This window comes from Epargyreus clarus, unplaced genomic scaffold, assembly GCF_041222505.1.
Source record: "Epargyreus clarus isolate Ecla_fem2 unplaced genomic scaffold, WU_Ecla_fem_2.2 ptg000004l, whole genome shotgun sequence".
In the NCBI taxonomy this organism is placed as follows: Eukaryota; Metazoa; Arthropoda; class Insecta; order Lepidoptera; family Hesperiidae; genus Epargyreus; species Epargyreus clarus.
The window spans coordinates 12541110-12556630 of record NW_027332212.1 but is presented as its reverse complement, the minus strand read 5'-3'; positions in this window follow the sequence as shown (position 1 = coordinate 12556630).

Sequence of the window (15521 nt, the reverse complement as noted above, 5' to 3'; positions counted from 1 at the left end):
TATGTATTTCTAAATGTATTTTTTGCTTTGAGTTCAATCAGAGCGTGAGTCTATTTAACTTTTGGGGACATTCATACTTTTTTAATTAAACTGCCGTCTTTGGTCCTTTGGTTTATTTATGGCTTCCTTATTTGGGAGAATTATGGTAATTGATTGTGACGATTGACGAAATTGATTTTCATTGAAATTGCTTATAAATTAAAAAGATTATTACGTAAAAGATGCAAAGTATTTAGATGTCTATTAGTATTCAGCATAAAATATCTTTATATTGGCATTTGACGGTAATTATGAGTCCCGGTAATTCATTTTATTAATTTGGATTTCAAACATCAAAGAAATATAATTTGTCCATGATATTTCCACTAATTCGTATTGGAGCAGCGTGGAGGAGTATCCTGTAGGCGTCCCTAGGTTTAGAATAAAACGAAAATAACCTAGTAATTATTAGACAAAACCCACTTGCTTATAAATAATTAACTGAAAAGGGAAATAGTGTATCCTATTTCTTCTACAATTTAGACGATTCCAACCACACTTAATTAAAATCAGTCAAGTCAGGTTTGAAGGTGGTAGAACCCTTTGTGGTTCGACTCCGGCGGCACCACCGCCACACCTATTTCTACCTAATAACAGCAGTGTTAGGCGCTGCTGTGTTCCGGTTTGAAGGGTGTGGTAAGGGAGACATACTTTTCCGAGGCGTTCCAGCTTAGTCCTCAGGGGTAGCGGCGCATCTGTGGCCGACATCAGGTAGGAATATCTAATCCTATCTGGGGTTGATTACAGATGTACATGGGCGGCAGTAGCCACTTACCATCAGGTGGACTGCATGCTCGTCTGCTACTCCTATATTATAAAAAAAAAAGTCAGGCATTAAGGCCTGCCGAAGAATGAGTCGTACATACACATAACCGCTACCACATGAAACTCACAACACTCTCCTCGGCACAATGGCGTATAAGCTGTACCCTTACCATGAGTTTTTACGTTTTGACAAATATTACTGTTTTGGTATTTGTTTACGTATTTGCCTATACTATTTCCAATCAGCGCCCCTAGCGGATTATATCAGAACTTGGAAATTGTATAGGCCAATACGTAAACAAATACAAAACAGTCATATTTGTCGAAACTTAATAACTCATGGTAAGGGTACTGGACCGCCCTCTCTGGAGAGCCTGGAATAGTGCACACGTCGGCACCAATAGACCTTAGATTTCTCTCCTTTATATATTTTTATTTTTAATGTATTTATTATTAGTGTTATAGTTCTCTTATTTTTATTTTTCCGTGTGTATATTAACATAGGTTAAGCTTAAACTGTATACTAACAATAAATATGGACGAACTTATAGTCTGAAATAAATTTTATTATTGTTATTATATTCTTATTTTAGGCTCGGCATTACGCATCCGGTATATTGGCATTCATGGGCCAAGGCCAAGTGAGTGCCAGTTACAGCTAAGTAACTTTTAGTAGTCGTCCTGTACCCTTACCATGAGTTTTTACGTTTTGACAAATATGACTGTTTTGGTATTTGTTTACGTATTTGCCCATACAATTTCCAATCAGCGCCCCTAGCGGATTATATCAGAACTTGGAAATAGTATGGGCTAATACGTAATACGTAAACAACAACAATACGTAAAGAAATACCAAAACAGTCATATTTGTTAAAACGTAAAAACTCGTGGTAAGGATACTGGTCGTAGTATTCGAATCCGCGCTATTCAACTCTTTTCAACCTGTAAAAACTTTCTAACAATTCTGCACGTGAAAATGACAGCTTTCTGTAGATGCAAATGTCTATACTGGTAAGTTTAATGTGTTAAGCGATTGTTTTAATTGTGTGGGTATTAATGAAATAAGTGGGTAGAAATAACAATCGGTACATTATTATTATTATAAAAACATTTCCCCCCGGAGTCGGGTAAAAACGAATTGTCTAAACTTGTTTGCGATCTCCGAAATCAAAGTCACGACATTGACCCTCGGGTCTGTATCGATCTTAGTAACCTTGACACTGCTACTTGAAGGGTAACGAAAATGGGTCATATTTATTTGGGGGAACCGGTATACCGGGATATCTGTTTTGACGTGTAAGTTTTGCTATACTCCTTAAATTGAAGAATAATGTTTAGATTCTTAGTAGTAAGTTAAAACAGAATGAACTGAAATTGAATTCATTCATAAGTTTATTTTATTTAAGCTTTGTTTATTGTTTCATTGTGGATAGTATTCTAATGTAATTTCTAATGTCAAAATTTTTGTCTGCCAAAGATGTTTCATGGACGTCTGTAATTATCCTGCGAAAAGTCTATGCCTGAGTAGGACTCGAATTCTATTTGAAATCAGTCATAGATAACATAAGTATAGATGCGGCGTGTAAGTGCATCGGAACGCATCGTACCTTTAGCATCTGCGATCGATTTGGCCGCTTTTGAAAGCTACTCGTAGATGCAGTAATTAAACGCTACACTCCTTACCCGTTTAAACAAAACTTTTCATGCAGAAAAAATCTAAATAAATATTAAGTATTAATAGTAGGTAAGGTTTTATTACTATATACGTAGTCAACAATACTATTTAAGTAGCAGACAAGCATGCAGTGCTCAATGGTAATAGGACCGTAGTGCACATGGACATCTGTATCAACTCCAGAAAATAATAGAGTCCTACCTGAGGTCGGCCACAGATGCGTTGCTGAGGACTAAGTTGGTACGCCTCGGATAAGTATGTCTCTCTTACCACACTCTTCAAACACAGTAAAGTTAAGGTCTTAACACTGCGGTTAAAAGCGAAAAACAGGTGTGGCGGTGAAGCCTCTGTAGTCAAAAAACAACGTGTTCTATCACAAAGGGTACCTTTACAAAACTTACAACTTATCATTTAGATTTAATATAGGCGATGAATACACATCACACATCAAAGCTCGTTACAAAATTCAAAATTGCAAAGTTGTAACAACATGTAAACTGCAATATTGATTTGCTTCACCCTTTTTTAATACCGACTCGCCCGGGGCTAGGCGGCGGGGGAGCTGCCACGAGCACTCAGGGGTAAAAGTTCTGAGATGAGGGTTGCGTTCAATTATTGCGTTAATCTGATACGGGGTGCATCCGTCATGGTTTCATTTTGGAAAATTGATGTATTTGAGGTAGGTACTGTATTTAAATAATGCAGTCATTTTTTTTTAAATGCCGGGTAAAGTAGAGTATGCGGTTCGCATGGTAAATCATGTATGTAAGTAGGTACAGTGGTTGTGGAACCTTCTATAGTTTGACTCCAGCGGCACCATCGCCACACCTATATCTGCCTTATAAGTAGTGTTAAGCGCTGTATTCTAGTTTGAAGGGTGAGGTAAAGGAGACATTTTTTTCCGAGGCGTTCCAGCTTACTTATGAAGTAGGAATCTTATTTATCTAGGGTTAATTACAGATGTCCATGAGCGTCAGTAACCACTTACAATCAAGTGAACTCAGTTGGCGTCCACACTCTTCCACCGCAAAAACTGCTACACGCTAGAAATAGGTCATCATCAATCCATTATTGTCCCACTGCTGGGCACGGGTCTCCTCTCAGAATGAGAAGGATTAGGCCATAGTCCACCGCGCTGGCCAAGTGCGTATTGGCAGACTTCACATACCTTTGAGATTTTTTTTTTATAAATCTTTCAGGTCTGCAGGTTTCCTCACAATGTTTTCCTTCACCGTTTTAGCAAGTGATAATCAATTTCTAATACGCACATAATTTGAAAAATTAGAGGTGCGTGCCTGGGATTTGAACCTCGGACCCCTCGATCGAGAGGTCGAGTTTCTTAACCACTAGGCTATCACTGCACTTATCTAGAAATAGGTGGCTATTTACAATTTTGAGTTTTGTAACGAGCTTTGTTGTTTGATGTGTATTCATCGCCTAGTCGACATCTAAATAATATGTTGTAGGGTTTGTTAAGATGGTAGAAGCCTTTGCGGTTTGACACTAGAGGCACCACCGCCAACCATTTTTTTGTCCTATAACGGCAGTGTGAAGCGCTGCTGTGTTCTAGTTTGAAATGTTTGGTAAGAGACATACTTATTAAAGACGTTAAAGAATTATGTATTTCCTATTTATTAACGTATCTGTGGCCAACCACAGATGGGAATCTAATATTTTCTGGGATTGATTACAGATATCCGGATAATGTAGGTAGTAGCCACTTACCGGCAGGTGGACTGCATGTTTGTTTGTATGATGTGGTACGATTGGTCGAATTATACTACATCTTCCAAAATTTTCGAGTAAGTATGGGTTTATTATACCTTTCAACAAGACAAATAGGTACTATTATAAGGTAGATAAAGATATTGATATCCATTCTCTGTAGTCCAACTGAAACTTTCAGACAATAACATCACACTCGTATGTGTATGTAATTCGAATTCACTGTTTTGTTTAAGCCCTGTCGCACTAGTGAGACTATTCTTCCAGTAGTCCAACTGTTTTTTTATATAATTATACCTAAACGATGAGGCAGACGGGCTAACGGATGGAAAGCAGTCAACATCGCCTATGGACATTTGCAACACCAGAGGAGTCGCCAATGCATCGCTGGCTTTGGAGGAGAGCTCTTTTTACACCTTTTTTGAAGAGCCCCATGTCATAGCGCTCCGGGAATACCTCAGAAGGAAATTCATTCCACATCAACTGTGTGTGAATAATGTAATTTCGCAGTCCGACTACAATCCGCTTGCCATTCCGCACGTTATAGCATTTAACGTTAATCCCGTCCGGGTAGAGATGATTAGGAAACTGGATCCCAATTAGATGAGAGTATGTCAGGCGGGATAATTGGCGTCGTGCATAGAGATCATAGTTGCTAAACCAATTATACGCACCAAGTTGGAACTTAGGGTGATAATGCATGAGCGACAGTCGGGGCCGGGTGGACTAGTCGCTGCCTGTCGGCGGTCGTTGGCATTATGTCGTTAGTGTTAGCTCATTGATTTAGTTACCTCTCTTAGGCTTAAAGCATATAAGAACTTATACTTATCTGTCATCTATCCGAACCTAGAATGGGATACCTATGGTATGACGTCGCGTCGTGACACGATGTGACGACGTTTACGTTGTGGAATCTCGAACGTGAATCGTATAAAATACGATACAAATCCTATCGTGATACAACGTTATAATATGATGTCGTGGAAGTTCAAAGAAATATTGTCATTTTAGGTCCGCAGATGTGGATGTGGGAGATGTTATCTATACTAATATTATAAAGAGGAAAATTTGTTTGTTTGTTTGATTGTAATGAATAGGCTCAAAAACTACTGGACCGATTTTAAAAATTCTTTCACCATTTGAAAGCTACATTACCCACGAGGCTATATTTTATATGATATGAAATATATTTCATAAATAGATTTTGAGGAGGTACAAAGTTTGCCGGGTCAGCTAGTCTTCTTATACTAAGAAAATTCTACTGTTATTTAAGATACGACGCCGACGTGACGCGATTTTTTACTATGCCTGTCGTAGATTTTCAAGACATGTATCTTCGCAACACGACGTCGCAACGATGCGCCATAATTGACATAATATATGGTCTAAGATCCGAAGCTAAATCGAACTGGACCGAGCTGATAATAGAATGAAACTCATTTTATAATGAAATTAGTACATTGGGTAATACATTAAAAATGGGTTTGCTAAAAAAATCCTGGACAGGATAATTTTAATTATTTTTTGAAAAATTAAAATTTAATTGAAAATTAAATTTTGCAACATCGAGATAATAAGAAAATTCTATTCTGAGTGAATGTTAAAAACATACAGAATGTGCAGGCTTTGGGTTGCCTATTATTTACGTGGACGAACTACTGGGTTGTCAGGTATAAACAGGTATTTCGCTGGCAACTACTTTCACTCATGATGATAATAGATAAAATTTTATATCAGTAGAAGCGCTGTTTTATTGTGAACACGTTGATATAGGGTTGTCTGCAAAATGAAAATTATTTTTTCAAAAAATAATTAAAATTATCCTGTCCAGGATTTTTTTAGCAAACCCATTTTTAATGTATTACCCAATGTACTAATTTCGTTATAAAATGAGTTTCATTCTATTATCAGCTCGGTCCAGTTCGATTTAGCTTCGGATCTTCTACTAATATAATCATTGACCCAAGCGGCGCGATTTACCCGAAATTTTTTGATCGCGTATCGCTGTCGCACATCCACGTACTTTATACATTTATACATTTGTTCTTTAAGCTTGTTGCCTCGCTCTTAGTCAAGCGGTCAGCCTGAATACTATAATTCGGTTACACAGCTGTTACCACATAACTGGTTCTATTGAAATGGGCTCATTGTGTATAATAAAGGGTGTTTACAGCGTTTTAAAACTTGAATAGCTGGTCAAGTTTTGCAAAGGCACATAATGGTATTAATTCGGCACTGGACGTTTAGATAATGATGCCCTTTACAAGGGCTGCGGGCCGTTTTGTTCCGCTCTCAAGCGTATGACCATTTGATTGACCCATCCAGGTCGATAAGTATATTCATGTGACCCTTGCTAAAGCAGCGATTACCTTTTAGAATTGTAAGCGTGTGCATTTGGTATAAAATTGGTTCTTATTGGATTTTCAGTAAGTACTAGTAACAAATAGGTCTTTATTTTTGAGAACAAAGCGACGTATGTGCATTTTGTATTAAATTGTATTGTATTGTCAAATCTGTATGTATTGTATGTGATTTTTTAAAACAGAGGGTCTTCGACTCGTTTGTATGGCTCAGCGTATTTTACCTACCTATTTGCGATTTAACGGCATTTAAACTTTGCAATGCGGGCATATTAAACTCTAGTGAACACAATAACATTATTCGTTGCCGACGTCTTTCATATCATATGTCGTTTGAATATTGTATTTTTACAACTTTTACACACGAGAAGCTTAGATGAGATAAGAGTTCTACCTGAGGTCGGCTACCGGTGCGTTTGCTACTTTTGAGAACTAAGTTGAAACGCCTCGGACAAGTATGTGTCGCACACACCACACACCAGTAACAAAATTGCATTAGGCAGAAATAGGCGTAGCGGTGCTGCCGGAGTCGCATCACAAAAGGCTCTACCACCTACAAAATGTAGAATATTTATTATAAAGAGGAAAACTTTTTGATGTGAAACATCTATAGCCGCACGTAAAAAAGATTTCTGGCGTGGCGACGATTACCTTTAACTACATAGACAAATGTTCTATAAGGGACAGAGCTATTAGAACAATGTGATAAAAAAAGACAACTAGTGTTTGACCTTGCGTTTCAAGTGTACGCAAACGTAAATATTGACCATGGAATATAGTGACCAATGATTACTTCAGTCAAAACGGGACATCGATTTTTTTATGTCAAATACTTTTTACTTGAAAAAATATAGTTAGAAATAATAAAAAACACGCTTTTATGATAAAATTAACTAAAAAGTAGAAAATAATTTTTAATCTAGGAATCATTTAAGGAAAAGTAAATAGTATAATTGTGCAAAAAATGTGGGGCGCTTTATGAAAACTGATAAATGGAGCACCCCATGTTTTTTTCACAATTATAATATTTACTGTTACTTAATTGACAATGGCAACGGTTCATTTCGGAGACAACGGCACGAAGCATCGAAAAAAGGGACTGTCCCGTTAAAAACGGGACGTATGGACGTATATTTCTCATTGATACTCATGCTTGTCAAAGACAATGAAATAATGGAACAGAAGGTAAAAAATGTCCAGAACTGTCGATAATAGTTTTAGTACATCGTTTACGTAGAAATGTTATAGTACAGTTTAACTAAATAAATTATTATTATATAAATATATAATTTGATGAAAGAATGTATCTATACAGATGTATCGACTGGTTTAAAATATACGATTTAAAAATTGTTTATATTTATTATCGTATATTAGTAAAGATTACTCACTCCTAACAAGAAAATGTACCCAGTTTTGAGAATTGAAATAGTTGCGTAAAAAAGTTTTGCCACGTCTCCGTGCTAAAATGTCCCTAAAATATTTGAAATAATTATTTATCTATTATGTAAATTACGCAGTATTAGTAATTTATTTGTAAATTTTCTCTAAAAATGTTTTTATTTGTCAAGAATTCAAAAAAAACTTACTAATAAGCCGTTTGTGGCTTCATTCAATTTCAAGGCGGCGAAGTATCTTTACTAATTTATGTTTATTATTTTCAGTTTTATTTTACACACGACCATTAATTGCAAAGTTGTGTACATTTTATAAATGTACTAGCTGACCCAGCAAACATTGTGTTGCCATATAAATAAAAAAAATGTTAAGGGTGAACAACCCTTATCACTTAAGAGATATGAAAAATAGATAGATAGTAGCCAATTCTCAGACTTACTGAATATGCATATAAATTTTGATGAAAATCAGTAAGAGCGTTTCGCAGGAGTACAGTAACTAACATCGTGACATGCGAATTTTATATAATCTTACCGTGGTCTTTTTGAGGATTAATTTCTGGCTATACAAAGATTGTTTATTAAATTATGTTTAGGTTAATTTATTCAATTAAAGAAATTTTAAAATACCGTATACTATCCTATATAAATTTTATGGTAATATTTTTTATTATTTACCACATATATCGAAGAAAATTTAGAGATTAGGATACAGAATTTCCCATATATCGATTTTATTTTATTAAAATAAACTATAAAAAGTTATATTTTGACTAAAACACACTAATATAAAAATTAAGCAGTGGGATCTTAAACTATAACATACACGTATGAACATCGTGAGCTTCAATAAAATGTCACTTCTGTTCTGTTGATCTATGGTCATAGATCAATGAAAATTTTTTCATTGATCTATGACAGTTCAATTCAATCAATGAAAGTGATAAAGACGCAAAATGCATGGTCATGCATTTTGCGTCTTTATCACTTTCATTGACAAAAACATACTTTGTCTCTTTCTGGTTACTCATGTAATCATGGCGGATCGAACACGAAAAATAAACAAAATTTAATAATTTCTCTTCATTTACGTGTGATAGGTGATTCCATGAATCTTGTTTCTTTTTCGAGCATAATTTTTGCATTTATGCATTGCACAAGAAGGCATTTTGAGGCTTAAAATTCAAAATAATGACGTTTAACGTGTTCAGTGACATTCGTGTGTATTACTACGCCGCGCGAGAGCGACTGGAGTCGTTTTAACTCGTTTTACACCACTTGACGTATTTTGTATGTTTTAAGTATTGCCCGCTTATTTTTCTGATAATAAAATGTCTGACCGTGATAATTTAGAGAGTGAAAGTGATCAGCCTTCTGCAAAGAAAGCAAAATCACACTATGACACACCATCAAGTCATCAGTAAGTTAATTATTTTTTTATAATTAAAGTATGCATTTATCTGTGCATTAAGCACGCGTATATTTGGTGTGTTTTGAGCGCCAGCAAATGTAAAATCTACTATCTTGGTAGATTAAAATTCACATAAAAATCATTGCATACAATGTTTTTAAATTATTAATTAATTTTAATGTCATTCTTCTCAGAGAATAAATTTATTAAGACTGACAGAATTGTATTTCAAAATCAGCTGATGGCGTGCAGCGCACGAAAGTTTTTTCTTATTTGTTATAAATATGAACATTAAAAAAAATGTGAGCCGTCACGGGACGCCTGGCAGATGTGAAACATCGACATTATTTTGTAATTATTAAAATATACAGAAAAAAATAAATTGGCTCCAATATATTAGTAAACTCAAGAATCTTAGCTAGTTATTTCAATATATTACTAAAATCGTAAATTATAAGTATCAATAATGAATGTTTCACAATAAATGCCACTATGATTAGAAAAATTAATTAATTTTTTAATGTTCATATTTATAACAAATAAGAAAAAACTTTCGTGCGCTGCACGCCATCAGCTGATTTTGAAATACAATTCTGTCAGTCTTAATAAATTTATTCTCTGAGAAGAATGACATTAAAATTAATTAATAATTTAAAAACATTGTATGCAATGATTTTTATGTGAATTTTAATCTACCAAGATAGTAGATTTTACATTTGCTGGCGCTCAAAACACACCAAATATACGCGTGCTTAATGCACAGATAAATGCATACTTTAATTATAAAAAAATAATTAACTTACTGATGACTTGATGGTGTGTCATAGTGTGATTTTGCTTTCTTTGCAGAAGGCTGATCACTTTCACTCTCTAAATTATCACGGTCAGACATTTTATTATCAGAAAAATAAGCGGGCAATACTTAAAACATACAAAATACGTCAAGTGGTGTAAAACGAGTTAAAACGACTACAGTCGCTCTCGCGCGGCGTAGTAATACACACGAATGTCACTGAACACGTTAAACGTCATTATTTTGAATTTTAAGCCTCAAAATGCCTTCTTGTGCAATGCATAAATGCAAAAATTATGCTCGAAAAAGAAACAAGATTCATGGAATCACCTATCACACGTAAATGAAGAGAAATTATTAAATTTTGTTTATTTTTCGTGTTCGATCCGCCATGATTACATGAGTAACCAGAAAGAGACAAAGTATGTTTTTGTCAATGAAAGTGATAAAGACGCAAAATGCATGACCATGCATTTTGCGTCTTTATCACTTTCATTGATTGAATTGAACTGTCATAGATCAATGAAAAAATTTTCATTGATCTATGACCATAGATCAACAGAACAGAAGTGACATTTTATTGAAGCTCACGATGTTCATACGTGTATGTTATAGTTTAAGATCCCACTGCTTAATTTTTATATTAGTGTGTTTTAGTCAAAATATAACTTTTTATAGTTTATTTTAATAAAATAAAATCGATATATGGGAAATTCTGTATCCTAATCTCTAAATTTTCTTCGATATATGTGGTAAATAATAAAAAATATTACCATAAAATTTATATAGGATAGTATACGGTATTTTAAAATTTCTTTAATTGAATAAATTAACCTAAACATAATTTAATAAACAATCTTTGTATAGCCAGAAATTAATCCTCAAAAAGACCACGGTAAGATTATATAAAATTCGCATGTCACGATGTTAGTTACTGTACTCCTGCGAAACGCTCTTACTGATTTTCATCAAAATTTATATGCATATTCAGTAAGTCTGAGAATTGGCTACTATCTATCTATTTTTCATATCTCTTAAGTGATAAGGGTTGTTCACCCTTAACATTTTTTTTATTTATATGGCAACACAATGTTTGCTGGGTCAGCTAGTACATTTATAAAATGTACACAACTTTGCAATTAATGGTCGTGTGTAAAATAAAACTGAAAATAATAAACATAAATTAGTAAAGATACTTCGCCGCCTTGAAATTGAATGAAGCCACAAACGGCTTATTAGTAAGTTTTTTTTGAATTCTTGACAAATAAAAACATTTTTAGAGAAAATTTACAAATAAATTACTAATACTGCGTAATTTACATAATAGATAAATAATTATTTCAAATATTTTAGGGACATTTTAGCACGGAGACGTGGCAAAACTTTTTTACGCAACTATTTCAATTCTCAAAACTGGGTACATTTTCTTGTTAGGAGTGAGTAATCTTTACTAATATACGATAATAAATATAAACAATTTTTAAATCGTATATTTTAAACCAGTCGATACATCTGTATAGATACATTCTTTCATCAAATTATATATTTATATAATAATAATTTATTTAGTTAAACTGTACTATAACATTTCTACGTAAACGATGTACTAAAACTATTATCGACAGTTCTGGACATTTTTTACCTTCTGTTCCATTATTTCATTGTCTTTGACAAGCATGAGTATCAATGAGAAATATACGTCCATACGTCCCGTTTTTAACGGGACAGTCCCTTTTTTCGATGCTTCGTGCCGTTGTCTCCGAAATGAACCGTTGCCATTGTCAATTAAGTAACAGTAAATATTATAATTGTGAAAAAAACATGGGGTGCTCCATTTATCAGTTTTCATAAAGCGCCCCACATTTTTTGCACAATTATACTATTTACTTTTCCTTAAATGATTCCTAGATTAAAAATTATTTTCTACTTTTTAGTTAATTTTATCATAAAAGCGTGTTTTTTATTATTTCTAACTATATTTTTTCAAGTAAAAAGTATTTGACATAAAAAAATCGATGTCCCGTTTTGACTGAAGTAATCATTGGTCACTATATTCCATGGTCAATATTTACGTTTGCGTACACTTGAAACGCAAGGTCAAACACTAGTTGTCTTTTTTTATCACATTGTTCTAATAGCTCTGTCCCTTATAGAACATTTGTCTATGTAGTTAAAGGTAATCGTCGCCACGCCAGAAATCTTTTTTACGTGCGGCTATAGATGTTTCACATCAAAAATTAATTAATTTTTCTAATCATAGTGGCATTTATTGTGAAACATTCATTATTGATACTTATAATTTACGATTTTAGTAATATATTGAAATAACTAGCTAAGATTCTTGAGTTTACTAATATATTGGAGCCAATTTATTTTTTTCTGTATATTTTAATAATTACAAAATAATGTCGATGTTTCACATCTGCCAGGCGTCCCGTGACGGCTCACATTTTTTTTGTTTGTTTGGTTGTAATGAATAGGCTCAAAAACGACTGGACCGATTTTAAAAATTCTTTCACCGTTCGAAAGCTACATTATCCACGAGTAACATAGGCTATATTTTATATGTTATATGTATTATTTTTAAATATATTTGATAAATAGATTTTGAGGCGGTACAAAGTTTGCCGGGTCAGCTAGTACTTTAATATAGTAAGCGACATTAATTATATATTAGTTTTAGAATGATACATGTCATACAATATGTTTAGCATTTTATATTGAAAAGGGCTTTTATTTCAAGTCTATAAATACCATAGATACCCTACGTCAGTAGGATAATATAGCTATGATAAATACCGTACGATGTCAGATTTAAACGTCAGTTTACATCAAGACGTCCAGCTATGTAATACTCGTAGACGTCATGTTAAAGGCTTGAATCGAAATGTTACTTTTAATAGACCGATAGGGTATTCTCGGTTAAAAATTTATAGGAAATTTGTAATAAGTGCACTGGATGATTTCTTACTGCGGTTAATGGGTGCCTGTACTTTAAATTGCATTTGTCATCAACTCATTACTGTCTTAAAGCTGCCTACGGCCCACTGCTGGGCACGAGTTTCCTCTCAGAGTGAGAGGGGTTCATGCCATAGTTCACAGATAAATACTCATTCGAAGCGTGTAATTTAGTTTTCAGCAATGACACACTGGTCAAGGTCAGGTAATAATGTAATTTTATCTGGGGTTGATTAAAGGTGTTCACTTACCATCAGGTGGGTTATGGCTACTTCAATATTTTATATAGAATACTCGCTCTTCTAGAGTTTGAACTGCGAATTTAATATCTCCACGTGAAGTCAGATCTAAGTATATATTTTATGATTTGCGACTAAGATAAATTTTTCAAGATTCAAGATCTATCTAGCTACTAAAGAAATTACTAACTCACAAACAACAAGTAAAAGTTGGCTATTTTGTAAATATAGGACTATTTTATTATAAAAACTAAAAAGCTGACTACTTAAGATTATTTTACTGTAACACCTCACATGTAAATATTCCGTCAACGACATGACAAAGAAAATACATACAAACAAAATAAATACGTCGACAAACATTACACTTCGCCGTCGGATAAAATCAGTAGTCCCATTCCGTCTCAAAGATTTTTCTGCAACAGGTAGCCAACAATGAAGTTCGTTTAGAGGGTAGAGTGGCGCAAAGGGGGCTCTTGTAAGCCGACCGGAAAATCTTAGGCGAGCGACGTAGAAAGTTACGACGGCTTGCTTGAAATGTTTTCAAATTCGTATTCCCGGACGCAGTGATAGCCTAATAAAGTTTTAGTTAAGAAACCCGGCCTCTCGATGGAGGGGTCCGAGGTTTAAAACCCAGGCCGAGGTTTAAAACCTCTGATTTTCCAAAGTAATGCGTATTAGAAATTAATTATCACTTGCTAAACGGTGAAGGAAAACATCGTGAGGAAACCTGCATACTTAAGAGATAAAAATAATCTCAAAGTCTAGAAATACGCACTTGGGTAGTGCGGTGGACTATGGCCTAATCCTTCTCATTCTGAGAGGAGACCCGTGCCCAGCAGTGGGACAGTAATGAGTTGTTGTTGATGATGATGATTTCCGGACGCAAATTGGTTAAGTTATTGTTTTCAAATACGTACTTACGGCCGGAAATTTTGATTGAAAATTTAAGTAAATCCTTGAACACATTTTTACTAGCTTTTATTGTATGACGACCTGTACCCTTACCATGAGTTTTCAAAACACCCCACAATTTTACGTTACGTTTATTCAATCCATTATTCTGTTCCGTTCAGTAAATGTAACAATAAGTAAGTGTTTTTGTCTGCCTCACAAGTTCGCAAAAAAGAGAGGCAAAACATAAAGCGCCATTTTGTCAATTTAGACATTGAATGTTACGTTACTGACACTATAGTTCTGATTCAATCTGCTAATCCGCTAGGGGTGTTGATTGGAATTTGTAAATAAATACCGTAAATAATAACGTAAACAAATACCAAAAGAGTTATATTTGTCAAAACGTAATAACTCATGGTAACTGTGTCACGTCGCGGTCACTATAAGTCTGTGCGGTCACTGAGGGTCTGTGCGCAGAGGGTCCCGGGTTCGACCCGGCTAGAGAGACGCCTAAATTATTAATTTAGACATCTGTTCTGGGTCTGGGTGGTTGTTTGAATTTTATAGTCCATTGCTACACGGGAAATCTAAGTGTGGGGCTGTGAATGTTTTAATTTTTAACTGTTTTATTAGTTCGCACGAATGTGAGGGTTGAAATCTTGCTTCTTAATTTTAAACCAGTTATCCCCAAACGATTGAGCTGTAATTTCGCATTACGTACACGTTTAGTTTGGATAATGCATAGTGATGACGCTATTTTAAATCCAGTAGGAATTGTAGATCAATTGCTTTTCGTGCACATTATATCGGTATCAATTTAAAAGATTTTTTGAAAAGAGCACGAAAAGTAAAATAACATTACTTAAAAAATATTTTTAAAACCTTTTTATATAGATTTCAAGCTAAGCAATTGCCCGCCTTGACATGGTATTTTTGTTAGATGTTGTGTGGGTAGAGAATCCAAAGAAATTTTCTTATTGAATAAGCATTTTGCGTCGCTACTTACTTGAAAATAGACATTATCCCCTCGTTATATCTGAGGCATCTAATGAGCGATGGCGCAAATATTCTGCGTATTTTTAAGGGTGCTTCATAAGCTCCAATTGATTGAACCTTTTTAAGAGCTCGTAACGACTCAAGTACTCATTATCCGCCACCTACGCGATGTATTCTGCGAAATGAAAATGATTTTTGTGATATTGAAATGATATTGCCGTGACTTTGTGCGTAGCTATAGCTACATATTTTGTACGCTCCCCCTC